Consider the following 11983-nt stretch of genomic DNA (forward strand, 5'->3'; position numbering starts at 1 on the left):
TCAGGCAGCTGTGCTGGGCACCCACAGCTTAGAGGCAGCAGGAAGGCGGAAAGGGGGCAGCGAGGGGCATGGGGCCTGGAGCCAGCTGACCTGCTTCGGGACAGGTGCAGCCCACCTCTGAGCCCCAGCAGCAGCTATTTAGGTACTAAGGTAACACAGCCGCCATGGTGCTTTGCAAACTGGAAAGGGCGGTGAACTCTTACCGGTAACCAGACCCGTCTCCGGACGCTTACGCCAGGCCCAGGGGGTGCGTTACGTGCCTCGTGTGTATTAAGTCCTGCCAGAAACCCCGAGAGGGAGCTCCTGGGTAACACCCCCCTTTCCTAGACAGCCAGCAGGACCAGAGAGGTGAAGTCACACGTCCAGGAGCAGGCACTGCTGATACTTGAACTTGGATCCCATGGACTCCAAACTCCCCACCTCCGACCAGCAGCCCGAGCTACCTCTGTGGGGTGTCCTGGGCTCCTGGAGCTGGGAGAAGGCCAGCCAGTGTGCCCGTCTGGGTCTCGCGGAAGCCTGGGCAGGGTCCGCACGGTTCGCCATGCACCAGCAGTGGGATTCAGCCCAAGTCAGAAGGGGAAGCTGACGCGGTCTCCTTTTAGAATGGGAAACAGAAGTCGAGGGCCCGGCCACCTCTCGCACGGAGCCCCAGGGGTCAAGACCAAAATACTCTCCCGGCCCTTGAACTCCATCCTGCCCCCCATCCCCCGGGGCCCCACCAACGCCCCCTCGCTTCCCAGGTCAGCGAGCCCAAGCCCTGGGGGAGGCCAGCGGGCAGAGGTTTGGATGCACTTTGGAAACATCTGGCTCCTGAGGATGTTTCGTGGGAAGCTTGTATCCGCCCGCCTCTGAGTCCTCAGCTGAGCCAAGAGCAGGCAGGGTCTCAGAGACTGTGAGCTGGCCACCGTGACGGTCCCCGCAGCCCCACCGGGTTGGGTGCGGGGCGGACGGAAGGAGGAGCTCCCTCCACAGCCACGTTTCCAGGATTTCCAGGAGGGGTGCTCACGGGCCACTCTGGTTGGAAAGGAAGTGGTGGGGGGTGCTTAAACAGCTCTTTGGATAACAGTCAAGGAAATGCGAATTGTTCAAAACTAAGTACGCACGAAGGGCGGGTTGGGTTGGAGGGTGACGGCTGCCCCGCCCCTTGGCACCATCCTGAACTTCTCAAAGGCCAGGATCATCCAGGAATGGAGGGAGCAATGTCTCTGTTCTTTGCTGAGGTACCAGCCTGGCAGGTGGGACCCCGGGGTTTTTGCCAGATGTCCTCTATGACCACCGTGTGGGTCGCTCATGGGCGGAGCTTCCTGGAATCGGGGGCAAGTTGGGGTTGAAAGCCAGCTGCATCCTGTTCCCCAAGCTGGGTGTCTTCCTGGAGGAAGAGATACCTTTCCTAACTCAAAGGCCTGATGTGGGTTGGCATGGTACTGCTTCCTGGTCTTGTATCAGAAATATTAGAAGTGGAGTCCAACAGACTTACAGAATAAGGACATCTATTATTTCCTTAGTGGGGAGTTATGGGCGGCCTTCAGGGTCAGCTGCTCCCATGGCTCACAGATGCCCCCAAGGACCCAGGTCCTTCCCATCTGCCAACTTTGACATTGGCTTTGTCTTTGGTCACAAGATGGCGGCAGTCGCTCCGGACATCACATTCGGGTGACAGGATCCAGACCAAGAAGAGACCACCTCTTCCGGGGCACTCTCCTGGGAGCGAGGAGCCTCTTCCCAGAAGCACCCTGGCTGACGTCTTACAAGTCATTGACCGGAGCTGGGTCACGTGCCCATTGTTGGACCAATCGCTCTGGAGGGACACGATTGCACGAATGGTTGAGACTAATCAGAGGGGGTGGAAGGGAGGCTGAGGGGAGTGTTCATCACAGCCGAAAGACCGTGATTGTGTGAGCCTTGTGGGGTCCTTCCCTCTGGAAATCGGGGTCTCCGGATTCTTCTGTGTCAGAACAGCCGTCCCACGTACAGCCGACTCAGAAGTCTGCTCCCACCCGCAAACCCCTACAGTGACCAACCTTTAACGCGCCCCTTGGCCGACAACGGATTTACTGGGCTGTTCCCAGAACGGAGCGACTCACAGCAGTTCCCCACCGCCCCTCAGCATTTTGGCTCAAGTTCCCTGAAGGTTTTCCTTCCACCCATCAAGTGGAGTCTTGGAAAGACCATCGGAAGGACTCGGCTTCCCTCAGTCATCTCTCCTGTCTCCCCCAACCGCCAGCTTTTTATTATGAAAACTTGTCAAACACACAGAGCAGTTAAGAGTGATGGACGCCAGTGTTTAGCCATGACCCCCATTCAACAGCTGTTACCATTCTGCCATATTTGCCTTCTGTCTCTCTGTTGATATTATGTGTTGATCGGTTGCAAGTGAGCTGTGGGCGTGTTGATGGAACACACACAAATACGCTCGCGGTGTCTGCTGAGGGTGAGCCCCGTCCTTCACCATCGTGCGGCAATTATCGCACAAAAGAAAAATGTGATAGAAATTTCAAAACCCAGCCCCTACCAACATTTCCCGGTCACGTATCCATCACGGGGATTCGCCAGGATCTGAAAAGAAAGTGAATTTACTCCAGCCTCTGAGGGGTTAATGGGGCTGGTTCTTTTATGGCCCCAAATGCACTGAAAAACACAGGCAGTCTTCCCTCCCCGCGGTCGAACTCACCCTTTTCTGTACTCCCTCTTAGATGTCTCGGTTTGGGGTTTTGTTTTGTTTTGTTTTGTTTTGTTTTGTTTTCGGTCATCCACGGGGCAGGAACCAGATGGCATGCTAATGTGCAGGTCTAGGGTCTCGTCCGGGGCAGGCTCCCGGGGCTCCCGGGACTTGGCACGAGACGATGCATCTCTGGCATCCACCAGCTTCTTGGAAAGTGGATTCCGCTCTCCCTTCTCAGCGTTTGCGGGTTCAGACTCTTTTGACTTCTAGTGACACCGCAACGGGGAGCTTTCTGCTTTGTCTGTGCTCCGGTGCTGAGGCAATCATTCCTCCAAATCGGGTCTCTCAGTGAGCCGTGTTGACCGACCCTTTTCAGGGAAGGGGCGCGAGGGTCTGTGGCCACAGAAAAGTGGACAGCCTCAGCCGGAACAACGGCAGAGGCTCCGGTTTCCCAAACAAGCGAGTGAGCCCCGTTTCTATTTTCTGGACTCACAGGACGCCCAGAAATTTCCGTTTGCTCCCACGTTCACGTCGGCTCCAGAACTGAGCTGGGTCCGTGGTGGTGTTGAGACGGCCGATGTTGGTAGGGCCGTGGCAGTGCCTGAAGCCACCCTTACGGGGCGACGTGGTCAGCTGGGTAACGGCCCCCCCAAAGATAGTCCGTGTCCTAAAGCGTGGCGCCTGCGAACCCCGCCTTCTCCGGCCCCAAGACGACCTTGCAGATGCGACCGAGTTCCAGTTTTGGGGGCGCGGAGAGTGTGTTGGGGGGTCTAGGTAGGCCCTGAACGCGATCGCGAGTGTTCTCGGAGATGGGGGAGGGGGAGATTCCACGCAGAGAAGTAGAAGCCGTGTGGGCCCAGAGGCAGAGGCTGAGCCCCAGGGCCGTGAGTCGAGAAAAGGCAGCAGCTGTCAGAAACTGGAGGAGGGGAGGAAGTGGAGTCCCCCCTGGAGCCACCAGAGGAAGCCAGCGTGCTGACACCTTGATTTTTAGCTCAGCAAAACAAGATGTCAGACTTCTGGCTTCTAGAACCGTGAGAGAAGAAATTTCCGTCGCCGTAAGCCTCCCAGTTAGTGGTAGTTTGTTACAGCGGCCTTGGGACACGGACGCGGGTAGGTACAGCGAACGTCGCCCCGTTTTACGGGTGAGGAAAGTGACCTTGACCTGTAAGGGAAGCTCTGGGTGTGACCAGGGGTCGGTTCAGTTTGTCCGTGGACTGTCCCCTTGGCTCCCCTGGAAGATGGGGGCCCGAGCGCTCTAGGTTTGATTGGCCGGAGGACGGGGGCCGTCTTCTGTAGACGGTGGGTGTAGACACAGCCGTAAGCTTTGAATTGATCCAGTGATCTCTGCTAGGTGTGTTGGGCTCCTAGGATCAAGGCAGTTCAGCTGATTTATCTATTGGTATCTATCTATCTATCTATCTATCTATCTATCTATCTATCATCTATCGCTGCAGCCATCCATCCAGCTGCCATTTATCCGTCTGTCTTCACGTCCACCACCAAACATGTTCAGCTTAAGAACAGGATGTTTAAGCACGGGATACTTAAGAATTAAGTGTGGGCTTGAGGGGTGCGGGGGAGGGGAGCACAGACACGGCTGCCATGGTGGGAAACGGGGGGAAACCCAGGCCAGGAGGCCAGAGTCTACACGGTCAAGGTCATCCCAGGCCAAAATGCACTCAGTCAAGAGGAAGTCAAGAGGGTCTTGCTATGTAGAGCAAAGCTCAAAGGAATTTGGGAACAGGGGAAGCTCGAAGGCCTGTGCAAGCAGCTCTGGTCGGTGTGGGAAACTCTGATAACAGCAGGGAGGGTTCTAGAAGCTGGACCTACATGTGAGTGGGGAGCCCTGGAGTAGTTGGAAGAAGACATCAGGGCCCCCGACAAGGGGACTAGATGTCACAAGCAAGCAAGAAACTCAACTCACCGTTGGTCGGGGCACAGGCCCGGGAGAAAAGGCTCAGAAACAACGTGCTCAAGCGCAACCTGACGGCCAAGGTCACGGCGGACGCCCAAGGTCGACCTGGCTGGCGAGCTCCCAGGCCCTAGCACGGAGCCCCAGAGGCCTGGGCCGGAGCGCTTGCCCCGAGCGAGCGAGGCAGGCGGGCCTGGCCCTGCAGGGGCGGTGGGGGGTGGGGTGTGCAGCCGCGACGGCTGTGCTCAGACGAGAGCAGAGGTGAGGACCCGGCCGGGCGTGACGGGCAACGTCGAGAGAAGCAGGGGCTGGTGCCCCGTGCTTCTAACTCCAGCTGGCTGTCTGGTTCAGTTATGCACGTATTTAATGAGACTTTGTACATGGTGGGGACCTAAGGCACACTGAGCTCCGGAAGCTCGCAGTCCAGATGAGCAGGCGCCCGGGCAGAAAATCACACTCGGGGCGTCCACGGGGGCGGCCGGCCCGGGGGGCGTGGGGGCGAGGAGACACAGAGCGGGGGCAGACTGGGGACCGTGCGAGCCAGTGAGCGCGGGCGCGCTCGGTCCTGGCTGCGCAGAAGACGCGCCTGGGAGCTGCTGAGAATACGGAGGGGGGGCCCCCAGCCCCCGAGATCCTGATTCTGCTGACCAGGGCAGAGGGCCTGGGCACCTGTACTTGAAACAACTTCCTCAGATGATGCCAGGTTGAAACCACCAGGCTGCAGGGGAAATGCTTCCGGAGTTGGGGGGCCAGACCCTGTCTTAGGGGACACACAAAGGCTTCCTGGCAGAGGTGACGCGGCTTCACCCAGGGTGTCTGTTTGCCCTTCTACCAAAACCAGAGGGGGCATCGTCTGCTTCGCACCCTGGCTGGGCGACCAGCTAACGTTTCCAGCTTGGGTGCTCTGCCCGTCCCTGAGCGGGGTGGGGGGGGCACCTGCGAGCAGGCACGGTGTCTTTCACGTGGCATCCTCCCCCGTGAGGTCGCCAGGGTTCAGAAGGGACAGCGGTGGAAGCCGGTCCTCACCCCAGAGGGCGGGGCCCGAGACTGGGCACCTCTGACCCTCTCCCGGGGGACCCGATCGTGCTTTGAGAGGCGGAGGTGCAAGATGGTCTTAACGCCGCTCGATGGGGGAATTGTGTCGGAGGTTTTGAATGAACTTTAAAACATAAAAAAGACGGGGGCCCCTGGGTGGCTCGGTCGGTTAAGAGTCTGGCCCTCGATTTCGGCTCAGGTCACGAATTCGCGGTTCATGGGTTCGAGCCCCACGTTGGGCTCTGTGCTGACAGCACGGAGCCCGCTTGGGACTGTCTCTCTCCCTCCCTGTCTCCTCCTCCCCTGCTCGCGCTCTCTCTTTCTCTCAAAAATAAATCAGCAAACATTGAAAAAATTTAAAAAGATGGTTCCTGAGGTTGACTGCTCACAGGATGCACGAAAGATCGGGAGCAAATACTTAAGTGGAGAAAGAAAACACCGCGGCGACTGGCAGGTGGCCCCAGGGCTCCCGACTGGGACACAAGATTTAGCTCAGCCTTAATCTGACCTCTTGTTTCCCCCCTGCCCCGCAGGGGTGGTGGCTCGACACGGCCTCCAGGGCCACCTCTGAGCGCAAAGAACAGATTCAAGAGCACCATGGTTCTCTCTTTTTCAAATTCTTAACGTATGTGTTTATACGTATTCGAGTGTAGCCGTATTTGAGTTTAGTTTGGGGTGGCTGGACACGTCTATACATCCTGCTGTGCTCACCATACAGCTGGTGCCGAGCACCGTCCGAGCTCCCCACGTGTGCTCTAAAAGTGACGTAAAACATAACCAGAGTAAAGTGTCAGGACGTTTTTCCAGAATGAGTGAGCGAGGCTCAGTTTTGCAAAAGAGACCCCGGAAGGAACTCTGGGCTTTGGGGGTGTGCTGATGGCTCTTCAGGGGGCGGTGGGGAGGGCGAGAGGGAACAAGGCAGGGGAAGGAACGAAACGCGACACAGTGACACAAGAGAGACCACACTCTTCTGGTAGAGGGGGGATGGCCCGTAATGAGTTCTGCTCTTTTAAGAAATTACCTAAAATATGAAAGTTTCTGCTGCCCAAAGTCCCCTCTGGCTGGCTAGATCATTTCATTACTTCTGGTTTTTTCATTTGCCTCTGTGGTTGGAATCTGGTCGTGGTCCTACCCACCCGTGCTCGCCTCGTGCCGAGAGACGGTGCCCGGGGCTCTTTGCCGTGAGCCCAGGTGGTGAATCAATCCCTGGCTGGGGGCCTCGCGTCGTCTTGAGTCTTTCTGGGTGTCCTGTGGGGCCTGAGCGGTCCGTGCTAAGTTACTCTGCTCACCCGGGGCCCCGGCAACCGCGTTTGTTCTCCAGCCGGGGCTCTTTTGTCACTGTGCTGACACTGTCGATCTGGAAGTCAGGTGGCAAGAAATTCCAGCCATCCAGAAAGTCCTTGTGGAGACAGACAAGAAGCGAAAAGCGCCCGCTCCGCGCAGGGGGCCCGAGGACCGGGTCCGGAGCCCCTGCCCTCGGGTGGTGCCGTCCAGCTGCCCTGTTGTGCACTCTCTCCGGCCACAGGCTCTGGCCGCTGCGGCTGCTGGGGAGGGACGGTGAGACGCGTGTGACCGAGTGGTGCAGACAGAGACGTCTGGGCCGTTCTGTGTCCGTGACTTTGATAGGCCTGTACTTCCTCTGCCAAGTAATTCCCCCGATTTGCCGGGGAACAGAGGGAAGGGTGGGGGGGGGGTGTCTCGCTGCTTTGTGCAATTGCAAAAGTGCTGAGGTAAATGACGTTTTAAGGTTTTGTGTATTTTTTGAAGAACATTTTTGGCGGAAAGCGTTTTCCTCTCCGTGCCTGTGGGCTGGGGCTCCCCCGAGTCAGCCCCCCTTCTTCCTGCCTCGGGGGCAGGGGGTCTGCAAGAGCCCTTTCCCTGGCCCGGAAGGCTCTTTCCCGGAAGCTTACGGGTCTGCACCACTGGATCAGGCGGCCCTTGGCTCGGACGTGCCTCCCGCGACACCTGCCTGGCCGGGCCGCACCCAGGGTGTCCGCCCCTCAGCGCCCTGTATGGCCTGCGGCCTGTCCACCTTCTGTCCAGTGGCTGCAGCTCTTGGCGAGGGTCCCCTGCCCTTATCCGGCATCCCCAGTGCCGAGCATGAGCTCCCACGGGCTGGAACTCGGTGCCCGGCCGGTGGTTCCCATCCCCCGCGTGGCTTTCAGCCCCGCCACCCACAGGTCCTGAGAGGTCCTGGGGTCCTCCAGCTCGGGGGCGGGGCCACCCGTTAAGACCTCCCTACATCCCAGCTTCACGTCTTGCCTTCGACGCTTGTGGGCTGACTTTGGGTGAGACGCTTAATATGCCTGTGCCTCAGTTTCCTTATCTGTATAATGGGGACACGGCCTGTAGCGTGTCGGGAGCATTATGCGAATGTACGAACGCACTCGGCACTGCCCCCTCCCCCCCCCCCCCACGGCCACGACTGCCCCCGTCACTGCTTCCGCAGCTCACGGTTACCACGACGACGGGCGCCACCGGTGCTGGAGCTCCGACGACGCCTCCTCTGGCTGCCGCTGCGTCACTCTGGCTGACGGCGCCACCGCGGCGATTCCTACCGCCACGATCCCGGACGCCATTGTCACTGGGCCACGGCGGCTGTTACCACCGCCCCGTTGCTGCTCTTCCTGGGACCACCGCTGTCGCTGCAGCTCCTCTCACTACCGCCCCTGCTTCCACGGGCCACGGGATTACCGCCCGCCACAGGCCACTGCTGCTCACGGAAGGACTCCTTCCGTGGTTGCCGTTGGCGGGACCGTGGCGATTCCTACCGCAGTGGCCACCCAGCTTCCTTCCGGGTGACGTCCTCCGCACAGTCTTACCCTGAGTCTTTCTCCAACACCAGCCTCTCGGAGCCTCCTCAAGTGTCCTGTGATGCGGGGTGGTGTCTTTTAGGGACATCTTGGGGGGGGCATTGGTGGGGGGTGGTGTCCTTTAGGGACAGCCCGGGGGGCACCGGTGGGGGTTGGTGTCCTTTAGGGACAGTCCGGGGGGCACCGGTGGGGGTTGGTGTCCTTTAGGGACAGTCCAGGGGGGCACCGGTGGCGGTTGGTGTCCTTTAGGGACAGTCCAGGGGGGCACCGGTGGGGGTTGGTGTCCTTTAGGGACAGTCCGGGGGGCACCGGTGGGGGTTGGTGTCCTTTAGGGACAGTCCAGGGGGGCACCGGTGGGGGTTGGTGTCCTTTAGGGACAGTCCAGGGGGGCACCGGTGGGGGTTGGTGTCCTTTAGGGACAGCCCGGGGGGCACCGGTGGGGGTTGGTGTCCTTTAGGGACAGCCCGGGGGGCACCGGTGGGGGTTGGTGTCCTTTAGGGACAGCCCGGGGGGCACCGGTGGGGGTTGGTGTCCTTTAGGGACAGCCCGGGGGGCACCGGTGGGGGTTGGTGTCCTTTAGGGACAGCCCGGGGGGCACCGGTGGGGGTTGGTGTCCTTTAGGGACAGCCCGGGGGGCACCGGTGGGGGTTGGTGTCCTTTAGGGACAGCCCGGGGGGCACCGGTGGGGGTTGGTGTCCTTTAGGGACAGCCCGGGGGGCACCGGTGGGGGTTGGTGTCCTTTAGGGACAGCCCGGGGGGCACCGGTGGGGGTTGGTGTCCTTTAGGGACAGCCCGGGGGGCACCGGTGGGGGTTGGTGTCCTTTAGGGACAGTCCGGGGGGCACCGGTGGGGGTTGGTGTCCTTTAGGGACAGTCCTGGGGGTCCGGTGTGGGGTGGTGTCTTTTAGGGACAGCCCAGGGCGCGTCGGCCCGACATGCTTACCACTCTGTCATGCAGGGAGATTCCAGCAGGATGGAGGGAAAGTGTTACGTCATGTGACTGTAGGCTTGCTGCACCTGTTTCCTTACTCCCCTTGGGGACCCCCCCTTTTACAGCGGACTCACTTTGACCTTTGGTCAGGCACCCAGGCTAACTACCAGCTCCTGGGTCATAAAAACTCCCTGTATTGAGTTTCTGTTCAGTGACAGTTTAGAGTTACTCAAACCGACAGTGTTCATCAGGCAGCACGAGGCTTGAAACCTCTTTATTCCTCTTAATATCCAATATTTGGACAACATGCTACCGGTAAAATATTACTTCAAAGGGACGTCTCTGAGTCGGTGAGTGTAGGCCTCGGAGCCGGAGGGTCCCGGCTGTGTGAGCTCAGCGAAGCGGCCTCCCCTCTCTCTGCCTCTGCCTCTTCCTCTAGGAAACGGGGCTAAAAACGGCATCCGTCTCCAGGGATTAACGTGAGGGTCCGTGAGTTGTTGCAGCTAAAACGCCCCCGCAGCACCTGACGCAGGGCGCCCCATTATTTTTATACTGCTTGAGAGATGACAGCAGGGACAGTGTCTTCCTTTGCGTGTGTCCGGCCTCGGCCCGGTGACCGGCGCACCAGAGGCCGGCGCGTGCCGATGGAGTGAGCGAGTGAAGGCACGAGGGCCGAGTTCGCAAGGCGGGTGCGGGCCAGACGGCCCTGGCCTCTCCCTCGGCTTCCCCTGCCCCCTTCCCTCTGCGATGCCCTCCTCCCTCCGCCAGCACTGCCTTGGTGTCTCCCCTCCCGGTCACGCCCGGTTCCCGGGGGTTCTAGCGCCAGCCCCTTGCGTTTCCGTGTGATACAAGTCGCCATAGCCCCGCCCCGAGAGTGCCACAGGGGCCCCTTTCCTTTCTTTTAGGACTAACCGGTTCTCGGCGAAGCGATTTCGGTCAAGCAGGCGTGACACACGGCTGTCTAATGACAATCTTGCCGGTTGGAGGCCAGCGGCCTGGCTGGGGCAGCGTCCGTCTTACCCGCCGTGGTCCCACACGCACGACAGACGGCAGGCGTGGCCTCGCAGGGAATCTCAGATTGGAGTTCTGGCCGCCCTCGTCAGTGTGTAACAGAGGGTTCACGGCCAACCTCAAGGTGGAGGGCCCGCGAAAGTTTCGCGTTCATTGCAAACGGAACTCCTGAGAGCCTCGTGTCTGTATCAGACCGCGCCTGCTTCTCTTCCTCCTTTGACCTTCACGGACAGGTGTTCCTCAAGGCTGCCTTTGCCCCTCTCTTCCCTCACTGGCCCTCCCGGTCCAGAGCCAGCTCCAGCGAGCCTATATGGCTCTCTTGTGAACTGGAAAAAGTCACCCCTGCTGGGAAGATGGGTTAAAAAAGGCTCCCCCTCTGGGTGAGCACCTGCAGGCCTGGGGCTTGGCAAACTGCCTGCCGCGCCTTTTGTGTGAAGAAAAAAGAGCCCCTTGCTTCAGAGAAGGCCGCATACAGCTTGCCTTTTTAACTCTGCCTGAAAGCCAGGTGCTTTGTGCAGTGCACACACTGTGCCACTGTGTGTGGCAGCCCCGCTTCCAACACCCGATCCATCGGCTTTGAAAAGTCTGTGGTGTAATCTCTTGCCACCCGCGCCGTTACGTTCCTCAAAAATACCCGGGATTGCTAAACAGCAGCTGGAGAGGCAAACTCACAAACAAAACCAACAACAGGGAATTAGATACCCTCAAACCAAATCTCTAGATGGCATCTGCGTCCCAAACAAACCACATCTGTAAGTGTTGAGGACCCGCTTCTGTAAGCAAAGCTCTCGACCACTTTCTCTGAACGGCTCAGGGAGCGTTGCTTCCGTGCGGCCATCTTTGGGGCCTGTGCGTTGTATGTGATGCGAACTGTACTTTAAAACGTCCTTCCGGGGGCGCCTGGGTGGCACAGTCGGTTAAGCGTCCGACTTCAGCCAGGTCACGATCTCACGGTCCGTGAGTTCGAGCCCCGCGTCGGGCTCTGGGCTGATGGCTCGGAGCCTGGAGCCTGTTTCCGATGCTGTGTCTCCCTCTCTCTCTGCCCCTCCCCCGTTCATGCTCTGTCTCTCTCTGTCCCAAAAATAAATAAAAAACGTTGAAAAAAAAATTTTATAAAAACGTCCTTCCAAATATTTGCTGCCTGAGACCGATGTCCTGGGAACGCTGTCCCTGGAGATTCAGAGGCTCGAGGAACGCTTTCTTGATCCTTGTCTGTTTGAGGTCCCCGCGTCGACAGGGTGAAGCGTAAACGGACGCACAAGGACAGTGGTTTAAAAACGTGCGAGCGTTCTACAAAACACGGAGACTCTCAAGAGCGCAGTGGTAGGAGGGTGCCTCTGGGCAAACATCTGAACCCACCCCTTCTTCCAGAAACGGAGAGGAAAGCAGCATCCACTTCAAAGGGCTGCTGAAGGATCAAATGAGATCCCGTACGCAAAGCGCTCACAACGTTGCTGAGCACGTGGTCGGTGCTCAGTTAAATTAAACCGTAATTACTTTTCCTGCCGCTTCGCGTTTTTGTACGACACGCAGCATTCGTCTGGGTGCCTTGCAAATGCTACGTACGCAATGATATCTTCTCTTCATTGTTTTTTAAAGGAAAAAAACACGTACAAACGT

Source organism: Felis catus, chromosome E2 (genome assembly GCF_018350175.1).
Source record: "Felis catus isolate Fca126 chromosome E2, F.catus_Fca126_mat1.0, whole genome shotgun sequence".
NCBI classification, from domain to species: domain Eukaryota; kingdom Metazoa; phylum Chordata; class Mammalia; order Carnivora; family Felidae; genus Felis; species Felis catus.